Raw genomic sequence first — 13,116 nt, 5'->3', positions numbered from 1 at the left:
TCCTAACCGCAGGTCCGATTTTGGTTAATTGAAAAGGTGTGTAAGATCTATGAATATTTTTTCTAGTTTGTGGGTCATCGTAATCGGGTAGGTAAGTAGTACATACATACATACCTACATATGGTCACGTCTATATCCCTTGCGTGGTAGATAGAGACAACAGTCTTGAAAAGACTGAATGGCCACGTTCAGCTATTTGGCTTAATGATAGAATTAAGATTCAATTAGAGACAGGTGCTATGCTAGCCCATCGCCTAAAAAAAGAATCCCAAGTTTGTAAGCCTATCCCTTAGTCGCCTTTTACGACATCCATGGGAAAGAGATGAAGTGGTCCTATTCTTTTTTGTATTGGTGCCAGGAACCACACGGTAAGTAGTTTTTGAGATAATCACAATTCTGTAAAAATTTAAAGTGTTCGCGAGGTCTACGTTTGTATAACAGTATAAGTCTTTTTTAGTTTTATACCTACAAGTTATCTACTTAAACAGTTCCTTTTAGGTATATTAGTACAATTTTTTTTAATTCTATTCCCAACTGGGGTCAAATCTGAAAAATATACCTAAATGCACCCGTAAGTAAGTAGTAGGGTGTGGTAGAGTCTCAAATGAAACATTAAGTTGTAATTTTATGTTTATGGTTAGACTACTGACTGACGAAAACTATTCTAATAAAATGCTTTATGAAATATATATATTTTTTTAATACTTAATTTATTGTCTGGAAATTACCTAAATATGCTTGGTCAAAAGCTTCCTAGCTTCGAAATGCGGCTCGCTCAAGGTCATTAGCACCTCATTACATAATATACTTATCTTATTAACATATTTTAATTAAATCGACCACACCGACACAACTCACACTGTGTCGAATCCCACCGACACCCGTAACTATCATTCACGCTCAACAATTTTAATTTTTCTAACAAGTTTACCTATAAAAAAATATAGTTCGGGAGCCATGTCAATCGCATTGTGTATTTAAATTAAATATAGTATACGTGTGACTGCATACCCGGGATCCAATATTAATGTGATAGAAGCAATTTACTATTCCTCCACGGCTTTGAGGGACTTTATATTCGTCTAGTTGGTTTGGTCGAGGAAGTTATTCTGAGTAGAGATCAGTACAACTCGACCAAGCAAAGTTGAGCTATGCGATAGGTCTATAATTTGTGGTAGTGTAGTACCCAATTCTGCCAGTCATCGAATCGGTATCGACTAAGCACAATCGGCGGATACCATTTTCTTTACGTCACTACGTCTCTAAAGAGGATGATTAATTCGCTTTTTTTAATTAGAAAAGGCAATGGTATAATTGATTTAGCTGCCTGCATTTCTGTGATTAGCTATCGATGTTCAGTTGGTTGTTAACAACAAATGATTAATTTGTTGAGGCATAGATCTGATGATATCATTTAAGCACTTTATTTTTCCATAGGCCTCTTGTCTCATTTGGTATAGCGCCGGCTGTTGCATTTTTTTTAAAATAAATACCTACTTATACCAAAGTTTAGATAATATAAGTATCTAAACAGTTACTTTTTAACTAAGAAGGCATCATTTAGCATAATAATAATTAATATCTTAAGCTTTTAATTTATATCTGTTATTATATTTCAATCTTCTTTGCAAACATCAGAACTCTACATATGAAAAATAAGTATCTAGGTATACCTATACTTCCTCTTAAATAACACTCAATACTAGTTCCTATAAATACACATAAACATCACAAGAAACTAACTCGCATCTAAGTCATCCAATCGTAATTAGAGTTGCGTACCTACTATCAAGAGAAAACATAATTAAATTAAAGTTTTAATTAACTGTCACGACGGCAGGGTTTTTATGTCGCCGTGTTCTTGAATATTCATACGACCGGCTCCGCTCATGTGCCCCGCTTAGCATCGGGGACTATTTTTTTGATATCTTTCAACTTGGTTTGATGAATCTGGTCATTCTTAGTTTGGTATTAAGTGAAAGGATTTATGGGCTTGAGTTAATTTGCTTGAAGGCTTCAAAAAGCAGATTCGTTAAGTAGGTATTCATCATGTTTAAGGTTTGTTGAAATTGGGAATATTTTAAAGGGTTGATTTTCTTATTTCTGCTTAAAGAAAATATTTTTCAAATCAAAACAAACAAATTAAAGTAACTGCTTATATAATTAAGTATTAAATCACTGATATCAATCACCGCAATACTGTTTAAATTGCCTACATTGTATTTGAAAAGAGAACATCAAAATGTTGTAAGTTGAAGAATTTTGGAGAAACATTAACGATATTCCATTTTTAAATGATAACGGTCGGCATGTTGTTGTTTCTAACCTCAGTTGACTAAATACCGCTTGTTTATGATGACACCTAATCCCATATGAATTAATGGCAGCTCCTCAGGTGTTATTTCAGTGGCAGTTAACCGAAAATAGCTGCGTAACACAACTCACATTCGATTTAAATACACAGAAATACAGAATTTTTGAAAACTGTCCGCTCTCTGTTTGTTTAAGCAAAAGCGTCTCGAAACCGTGATGCCCGTTTAAATTTTGTTTGACTTTGAAAGTGTTACGTAGAGCTGTCATTAAAATTATTTCTCTTTTATTTGTTTTTTTGTCATCAGAGAAACAAAAAGAACTAATGAACATAAAAAAAAATGTATTTTATCGTAGGTAATTTAATAGACATCTTATTATGTAGTAATATTGATTTTGAAACGCCTTCCTAAAACAAATATCTGTACGAGAAGAAAAGTTACCAGTTTAATTTTTTTATTTCTTGACATAAATACGTTTATTTAAGAATTTCTTGATATAAATTTGAAAATGAAACTGGTGATAAAACGACAATAAAAAGGCTATTTAAGAACCTCTCTAAAATAAAATTAAAATGTTAACAAGGCGTCATTGGCACTTGACCCACGAATAAAATGATCAGAAGTCGACGAAACTCAATGACAGTGACTGATGTGCAGCGTATCTCCGAGGTCCTCGGTTCAAATCTCGTTTGTCGTCATTATAACAGATGCTAGTCGTCCGTCATGATAACAGATTATAGATATTTGCATAATTTTCTAACTTTGTAGTTTGAAAAAAATATATATCTTGAATCATACCTAATTGATGAAAGATTTTGTACTTAGTCCAAACCAAAGTTTGTTTACTAATCTACCAACGTCTGTACCTATCGTTCTCTTATTTTTAATGAACAATAACTTTCATTATATTTGGTTAAACCTAAATCATCGTTAATCATATAAGTAATCGAAAAAAAATATCTTCATAAATCAACATCTCCTTTTATAAAACCTCGTACAAAATACACTCAATAAAACTCGGCGAAAAACGTAGATCGTCTCGTATGTTAAGCGGTTTTCATACCTTTTCACGCTGACGTGGGGTGAAATTTTTAAATCGGATGTCAAAATTATCGCTCCCAGACCGTGGGTAGAGGCCGGTCAGGGCCGGATCCGGGCCGGACAGGGCGGCGGGCGCGGGGCTCGACGCGGACGCGTTCATAAATTTGAATATGGAAGTGAGTTCTAATGGCGTTGCTGTTTATTTTTACTGCACCCCCAGCCGTACGCCCGAATGCGACGCCGAATTTATTTCCATGCATTTTAATATCTCCCTCTGAATAGCTATTGCCATTTTCGCGCGGTTTTATTGCCCAGACTATAGGTATGTTCTGTTTTTTAGGCTTTATGAGCGTGGACAATATTGGTCGATGATCGAGGCTTCGGAGCGGCCGCTGTAATTAGTGAAGGGTTGGAGATAGACAACGATGGGGATGTCCGTGATTAAGTTATTAGAATGGGTATTCATTTGCAACCATACAATTTTCAATTTAGGTACGCATTGAAGTTTGTTACGGGAAGTCTAAAAGTTAAATTTAATTGTTTTATGTAGAGGATTTTTAAGTATTATTTATGAAATAATTTTATTAAAATGATAGTAAAACCTCTCTAGGTTATCTTTGTACTTACTTATATCCTTAATTAATTTGTAAATATATCATAATAATAATATAGATAAATGATAAATTGCATCAACATTTTCAAGTATTCACACTAATTTACTTACTTCGTACTATGTAATTATTATGAAGTTGCAATGTCATTCATCCCTCTCTGCTGCTATTGACTTACCCCTTTCACAGACTCCCAAGACCGAGGGGTTGGTTACGAGTAAGCTTGATGAGTAAATAACTAATAGGACTTTAGATTATAAAAAAGTCTTTGGTTGAAAAAACATAATTCAATGTAAATATACTTACTTATAAGTTGATTCAGAACTCTTTTGTTCAAAACCTGGATATAAAATGAAGCATATTTTCAAATCCAACACCATGCAAACATTCCTCTAAAATAGCGGTCCATTAAACAAAACGTAACAAGAGCACAGTGGTTCTCAACGTTAAGAGTTACAAAATATATCGCGGCCTGAAAGTGCGGTGTCCGGGGGCGCTCGGCGGCCGGACGCTCATATTTTGTTATTTTATTTATATTAAAAGTAATGGTAGCCCACGCGGCATAATGCTCTAGACGGTTTTTGCGCATTTTTCTCTTTTCTCAGTGTCGTATATTTTCACTTAAATGACATAGGTCCGCGACCCCTCTCATCTTTGTTAGTTTATATTGATGTCCAGGTCGCGTTAACGACTTGTTTTATTATGCTTAATGTTCTTAGTGCAGATGTTAGATGGACGCTTATTTGTTCATTTATGCATTAGTATACTTTTATTAACAAACGACTTCTCCTATCTAAGAATTTAGCTGTTTAACCCGATCTAGTATAGGTATGTAGAGATGACTAATGTTATTAAACCGCTCGTGAGATTGTTAAGTACACAACAAACAAATAATTTGCAGTTAAAAAAGACTTGGAAAATATTACTGGACCGATTATTATGTTGGTTGGTGTTCGCAAGTTCACTAACGTGTATTTGGGCCATAACCGTGTTCTATCGCCTTCGTAGCGCTGTGGTAGACGTGCTACGCCGATATAGCGGCATAAATTTACCTACCATAGCTTTATGCTATCATAAACAAGAAATACAGACATCTTCAATATAATGTAACGTCGGAAAACTACTCGAGTCAGAACTGAAAGCGGGCAAGCGGCTGCGGGACGATTTCGTCCTATTGCGCCGGTAATAAAGGTCAAATCTGTGTACCGTTTAAGTGCGGGTCGACGGCAATCTGCACAAGCAGACGCGAGGTGTAAGCGAGGTGCTGTGGTGGCATGAGACATGTCGGTGCTGCGGGAAAGTGAATTTTATGTGAGGAGCATAAGGTCGATGTTGTTATATGTTGTGTTGGTTTGAGGATCCTGTCGCGCGGCAGTTGCGGCGGCGGCGTCGCTTTTCCGGGGAAGGCACTATCTCGGGTGCAGCGGGCGGCGGCGGTGGGCGCGCGCCCCCTCGTAAATAACGCGCGCTGGCGAGCCGGCGAAGCACCCGTGCCAGATTCTACAGCTAGAAACAGTTAAACGCTCATAATTTCGTGCTGGTTAAGCTTATCTTTGTCTCTTGCACGAAATTTCTCTGCGCCGTCCTCGTGTTTTCGTGGACATATTTTATTTGTTGCAGCGGAACGCTTTGTCGCGTCCGGGCCAAAGTTATAATTGTCGTTCGACATACCATTGCAGCTTCTGCATAAAGTTGCTTCAATGTTTACATTGTTGGAATAACTTTATCTGGTTAATGTTCTAAGTTCGGAACTGCTTTATGTGATAAGCTTTGTGACAAATAATTCCTATATCGAATTTGGATTTCTGCCCACAAACTAGTTTGATGATTTATATTCTAATTAATCAACTGATGTTAGAAAACGGCACCTACGTCGTGCTTGATATTTATTTGAAAAATTTATTAAAATTTTAATATTTAGAAGAAATTGCGTAAACTTGTAAAATGACTAGGAATTAAAATATTTGCTATTTTATATTCTTAGGGATTTTAATAGATTTAAGATAAAGACCTGATTTAGCAGTTGATTCAAGTTTTCCTTTATTTGTAAGAAACGAACGTGCACTGAAAATTGTATACCTTATTTGCAAGTTTATGCATAAGCCGCAACTTTTCATGTAGATGTACGCTGAAAAGGCATTCGAGTGGCGCGATAGTGTGGGGCGGGGTGGCGCGGCGCTAAGCCGGCATCATCCCGCCTTATCGCGGCGCGGTTTCATAATAATTTTAATACGCGGGGTGCTGAGGCCTCCCGGATTCTCCACGCATACTTTTATAAGCAGTTCCTCCCCAAGGAGCCACAGACGACACCCTCGCGTGCGTCCTCAATCTCTGTTACGATTTGGTGTCGGCGAAGACACCCCCGGGCTTGTAGTTTTGTAGACGTTTGTTTTCACGCGTAGTAACACGGTGTACACAAATATAGCGTATATTTGGGTTTGATTTATGTCACAAGAGTGGTTTTGAGGCGGGTTGAAACACGATCTTTTTATAATACTTACTCGTACTTATCTACGCGTGGATTATAATAAAGGCTTACTCTGATTTTATTTTTCTATAGGTTGTTGTTATAATATTTTTAAAATTTTATGATTATGAAGGGTATGCAATATGCATTCGAAGTGCATATAAAAGAAATACAAGACTGTAGTAAAGAACGACACTTTCGAAGGTAGTCTAAAAACAGAAGAGCGTTGTAAACTTGTTCCAGATCTTTGATCGGTTTGGACGAAATAAAAAGCAGCTGCCAAATTCTATCTTCCCTCAACTCAATACAAACAAATGATGCGCAAAAGCAAAAATTTTTTACATTATTCTTGCTTGATTGCATTACTCAAGTATGTTAGTAGGTCATCCCTGGAGCGTCTATCGATCCCACATATTACAAGTATTATCCAACTATCTCTTTAATTTCATTCATTGCCTCCACGAATTCTATTCACTTTATACAGAACATCAATTCCGCCGCCACAGCAAGCTGGGAAACGACGATAGCGTTAATTGTACCCGCAGAGAGATGAGACAATTTGCCAAAATGGATATAATAAATGACAAGGGTAATAGTAGCACTTGAGTGGTAACATTATTAGCAGGTAGGCTAGGGTGGGGAGGCTAACGAGCGTTTTTATACGAGCCGATGATAGATCGCTGTTCCACGTCCTGTATCAACATTAATTTCAATGCGGGATTTTCGTGCGGAATGTTTTTCGCACGGTTTTTACTCCGACTTCTATTTGAATAACTGGGCCGAGGTTTCGAGTATGCATTGCGTCGAGTAGAACTTTTTGTCCCTCAGGATTTATGGCATCTACTGGACAGCTGTTTTGCTTGATAATTTCACATGCATGTCTTTATGCATATGTCTTTGGATATTTTTTTCTACTTATGATAAAATTTGTCCTCGCAAACTGAAATCACAACTGTTATACCTAAGTTTGGATAATTGTGAAGTTGACGTTGTTGAAGAAAATGCTGCGGTGCAGATTGTTACTGCTTCTTCTGCACTGACGCTCTGGAAGTGGCAGTAAACTTAGTTTTAAGATTTGACGTCAACCTATTATTTGAAACCAAAAGATATGACAATTTTAAGTGATACTGTAATGTCCTATATTAATGAACAGTTTTGAATTGAATTTGAATTTTAAAACCTGTTTTACAGATTTGCAGATTATTGCAAGTAATTTTTTTTTATAAAATAATACTTACCTATATTGTAAGTATTATTTTATAAAAAGCTTCCGTAACTGACTTCCAGGACCAGACAAGTTACAACTGAATTTTGTATTAATATCAATGTATAAATGAAATAACATGTTAGAAAAATATTCTAGTTTTTGTCTTACACGAAGAAATTCACAACTTTTCTTATTCTTACATAGCCGAAACAATAGATTTATTCAATAGAAACCCGTGAAGCCGAAACCATACATCAAGCCTGCGGAAGCAACTAATTTTCCGAAATATAGAGCTAATGATGATGGACTTTTATATCGTCGATGTATTGTGGGGTAACCTAATCTCATTCATGTGATATTGATGGTTGGAATTGGAAGAAGTGAATGTTTGTATAGATAACCATTTCCCAGTCTCTGCTATGAATGGCACAATTTAGGATGATATTCAACAGCTCAATGAATTATAGACGCAATGTAAGCTGTTCGAGAAACAAAGAATGTTCGCATGAAACATGTTAGAAAAATGAAAATTTTGCCAAAGAAAATAAAGACAAAGAAAAAAAGAAATTATACAGTTCTTGGAGTAAAAGAATATGTGCAATGGCGGACTGATCTCAATTGGAATGTCTTATTGTCTTTAAAAATTACATTAAAACTAGTTGTTCGCCATCAATTTAAACCTCACGAACACTTTTATTTTTTTACAAAATTATGAATTTCTCTAAAACGACAAACCAATTTTGTGGCCCTATGAAGTAAAAATTTTATTTGATAGATCCTACTTACTTTTAAAGTTTTATCAAAATCGGTCCGGCTTTGTCGTGTTTTGTTGTTAAAAATTTGTCGCGTTACAAATATACCAAATAATAAGTCTCCCTAAGTTGATTGGTAGATCTCACTCGCTTTGTTCACAAGGTCAGTACTTTCAAAATGAGGTACCTAATTATGCTTTCAAATTGCCGGTGTAGTGTTAAAAGTTTAAATGGATTATATTTTTCCGCTTTTAAAGACATTTGCGATTCATCTTTAGTTAATCCTTTCAATTCAACCATCAACATACTACATTTATAAGGCTCTCGACAATATACGAGTACCTATATGGGTAATCACATATGTCTGTCTGCAACTGTCGCAGTGTGCCACCACTGTAACTCATGTTGCAAACAAACCATAAAACAATTTAAATGGCCATTTATGCAAATAAGAAATTGAATTTGCATTCGAGCTCATACACGCTTACAATATTACATCTACTAGGCACTACCTATATACAAACGGCTTAATTGAATTTATAACCACGTCCTCAAATGAATATGAGTGCTGTGTCTGTTTAAAGTTAATGATGGTCCATTATGATTCTTTGCGCTCGCGTCGAACGGTGAGAACCTCGTAACATAAATTTTGCGTATTATTTATGTTGACAAGCGCGCATTATGAAATTATAATCATGTGTTTGACATGCAAGCGGGCGTTCGATCGCCATGAGGACGTGTCCATCGCTGCGGGCACGTAGGATTTCATGTGCATGGTTACACGGTGTATCGAGGTTTCTCGATGTAATGTCTACTTATGGCATTTTCATGAACGTTTCTCTTTAGTTTTTTCCTTGTGTCCATTTATTAGATTACCATTCTTGTATTTGTTAAATGAACGTTATTGCAATAGAAAAAACTTATTTAGCTGTTTTTCTTTTGTTTTCTCATGCATGTATTCAGACCGGCAGTAAGTACAAAAATTTACCAGATCTTTTAACAGCTTTTAAAGCTTACCTACGTGATCTCTATAGTGGATTTACAGCATTAACGAGAGAGAGAAAGATAAGACTGTTGGTTCTGGCTACCACGCAAGGGATATGAACGTGATTATTTGTATGTATTTACGAGGAAGATATGTATAGCTTTAACATAGACACCTATAATATACATGGAAATATTGGCATAAATTCATTCAAATGCTAGGGATGCTATCGATATCAAGTTAAATATTCATCGCACGTACCTGTCATATAAATTGTCCGAACAGATAATTCTCAGTAAACAGTGATCGGAGATACTATGTAGATATTCTACTAGTTACAACACACTAATGGTACAGAAGTATATAATGGGTGCTGATAGGATTACCCTCCGTCAGGAGGGTGCATGTCCATTGCCAGTCAAAGTGACGAAAAAAATTTGGATGCAACTTTTAAAGAGGCAATTGAAATAGGTTTTTGAAAGTTTGACCTTACCACCATCGATATAATCATATATATAGTTTGATTCATCCAAGATATTACGTGAGCATGAAAAAATTTACACGTAGATTGAACAGTAGGTCTCAGTAATGCTCGTTATTCCAGCAACAAATTAGTATCATAATGTCTCTTATGCAGGTGCACATTGTTGTCCTCAACTAAGACTTAAACTGATTCGTAAAGACTAGGTTTTACTTTTGTGTTCTCCATGCTTTGTGACATAAAGATTTTCAAAGCGCATACATTACGGTTCTGCGGTTTAAATTCAGACGGTCAGTGGCTAAACACATAAGAGGTATGCTTTCATGTGGAAGCAGAGTGCGGAACCGGCTAGTTGGTGGATAGATCCGCGCGAGTCGAAATAAGCGAGCCAATCAATATTAACACGCCACAAACAGCGTAAATTGTTGCCTAATGCCGAACACACACTAGCGTAGTTTGTGTGTGTTACTTCTCTTATGCTAGACAGGGTGCTCGAAATTGTTCTTAGTAATGCCTAAACGTCGTGTAATTTTGTATGTATATTTATAATGATACGTACCAAACTATGATCGATTATCAGACAAAAAGATCTTGAAACAGGCTTTTGATTACTATGCTATTGCTATAAAAAAATAGATTTTTAGAGCGACAGATTAATAAAATATATTTGTTTTAAATTATAAACATTTGTTTTTCCTATGTAATTTTAAATAATAAATATGCCAATCACCTTATGAATCATTTGTACAGAGATAAGTGGCAAATATATGTATTCCACGAAAATATAAGTAAATGAAAGAATGAATAAGTAAATGTTTATTAGCATCACGCAAATATATCTTACGGTTATTTAAGGTACTTAACAGTAGGTTCTGTAATTATGTTTGTAACACTTACGGTTCCTTGAATTAATACGATATTTGAGTACATATTTTCCTCAGGTGTTCTAGCACACTCTGTATGCACTGTGTATTACATTTACACAAGAAGTATACACCTACAGATGTAGCGCTCCGATATAGGAACACACGCACACACGGCCGGCGCCCGGCCTGTAATAACTCGGAACCACAATAAATCAATGTGATTAATGTCATTAAGCACTGTGTGCCGGCCTCTCTATATTCCGTCAATATGCAGTGTTTTACGACATGCCCCGCCACGATAATTAGTCAGCTTTGTTAGCCATCGTCAAATGACACCCCCTACCCGACTAGAGAAATTAGAGCAATAAAAATATGTAAACGACCAGTGTCTGCATTTTCAACGCACGTAACTGACAACTTCGCGTTCTCAATGTGACATGTTGGATGAGATCAAAGAGAATTTATAACGGAGCGCTCATAAACACGTCGTCCGCGCAAAAATGATCTCTGCTATTTCTCAAATCGTGCATTACGTTCGTCCAGATGGAAACCGATGACTGTTTCAAATTGATTTCTGGTCTTATGTTTATCATACGTCTGTTTGATGGATAGGCCGTAATTATAATGATTAGAACGGCATCGCAAATCATGGGAACGGCGAGGACAGGCTGCGCTAGTTGACATCGATATCGTCGCTTCAGATCTCGATTGTTGGCTCAGGCACCATACAGTTGTACTCACAGATCCGAGTGGGCGACCAGTTCATACTTTATTTCATTTCTCGTTCACGAATGATCTGCACGATGCGTAGTTACACTGCTACGAATGTATCGAGAAATATCGAGTATCGATTTTGTGCCCCATTTAGATCGCTGATACGACAATAGCCTGACGGGCAAGCTTAGACACTGGAGAGCTGCCTGCGTAAGATTTGAGTTAAGGATAATTTTGAAATATTCTTACCATGTCTGTTATTGTTAGTTGTTCTAACTGGAAATTTTATTGGCAAAGACTTGACTCCAATAGTTATATCTTCATGATCGCTATTATTATTCTTATATTTAAATACACACCTGCAGACACGTTTATTTTAGGGACATTTCTATGTTGTCATTTATCGTTAGGTACTGTTAATGTAGAACATTTGTAAGCTACTTATAGAATTGAATAGGTGTAATAATGTGACCATTGTGAAGCCAAGCCCGTGCTAACATAATAACCGCGATGTGATCGGCAGTAAACACGCTTGCTGTGGGTATTGCGATCAAGGATATCCATATTACTTAATAACCTACTTACTTATTTCTAAATAAATTAGGTTATACTCGTACATCTATCGTCTCTACTGCTAAAGTAATTTTTAGTTTTTTCTTTTATTAACAAACCACTCGGTATAGTCATTGTATTCAGGATTAAGACTTTTATTACTAAGTACTTGCCTAATTTATCAAAAAACCTTTCTGATACCTTGAATGCTTTGCTTTCTTATCAAAAAAGTAAATTTTGCACACCAACTACTAATATTGGGTACTTCATAAGTGCACATGGCGCAAGTACCTAATACTCGTATTAGTAGATATGCCATAAAGGATTATTACTGTGGCGTTAGGCGGTATACCCATTGTGATACCCGCCTGGATGCCGATGACCATTTCGGTTGCAGGCTGTGCTACAAAGTCCGCAATCAAATAAATATTTCGGCACAATTAAGAAAACGCCGACGAGGGTAGCACTCGTGACAATCGGCTAAGTCTGCGGTGGAGCTGACTTCTAATCATAATTATTTTCTTTTGCTTTTGTTTAGATTATTGAGTTTAAAAAGTAATATAATACTTATTGGTTGTATCTTAGATCGGGTACATCTGACTTTTAAATATCAACAAGTTGATTGTGTAATATATGAGCGATAAGAATGCAATGCAGAACTTTATGTTCCAAATAGGTGTACACATTTAATGGATAATTGTATAATAACACTTGATTTTGTTATCTCCACATATATTTTACGAGTTTTTACACGACTAGCAACCGACTGATAGATTTCTTCAAAGCGATTCCTCTCCACGCATTTTAGTGTGCTTGCTCGGTCTGCCCACATCCGCTGAAGTATTTTGTTTATTGCTAATGCGATTTTATTTTTTATTGCTTTTTATTTATCTTTATTCAACGATTGCGGTTTATTGTATTAAAATAAATAAGAATTCTGGACTTTTTAATTTTATTCGAGCCGGAGTACACGACAGCGCGCGAGGAGAGAAAGAAATAAATTTTAATAAGCGTTTCTTTTTTAAGGCGTGATTCTTCAGTTAAAAGCGATTTATTTTTTATATAAACCTGAAGATAACCCGTATTCATTAGAGATCGACTGGAAAGGGACAAAATAAAAATGAATGT

The sequence above is a fragment of the Amyelois transitella genome, chromosome 2, assembly GCF_032362555.1.
Source record: "Amyelois transitella isolate CPQ chromosome 2, ilAmyTran1.1, whole genome shotgun sequence".
NCBI classification, from domain to species: Eukaryota; Metazoa; Arthropoda; class Insecta; order Lepidoptera; family Pyralidae; genus Amyelois; species Amyelois transitella.
The sequence above is the reverse complement of the archived record's forward strand: the minus strand, read 5'-3'. Positions refer to the sequence as shown.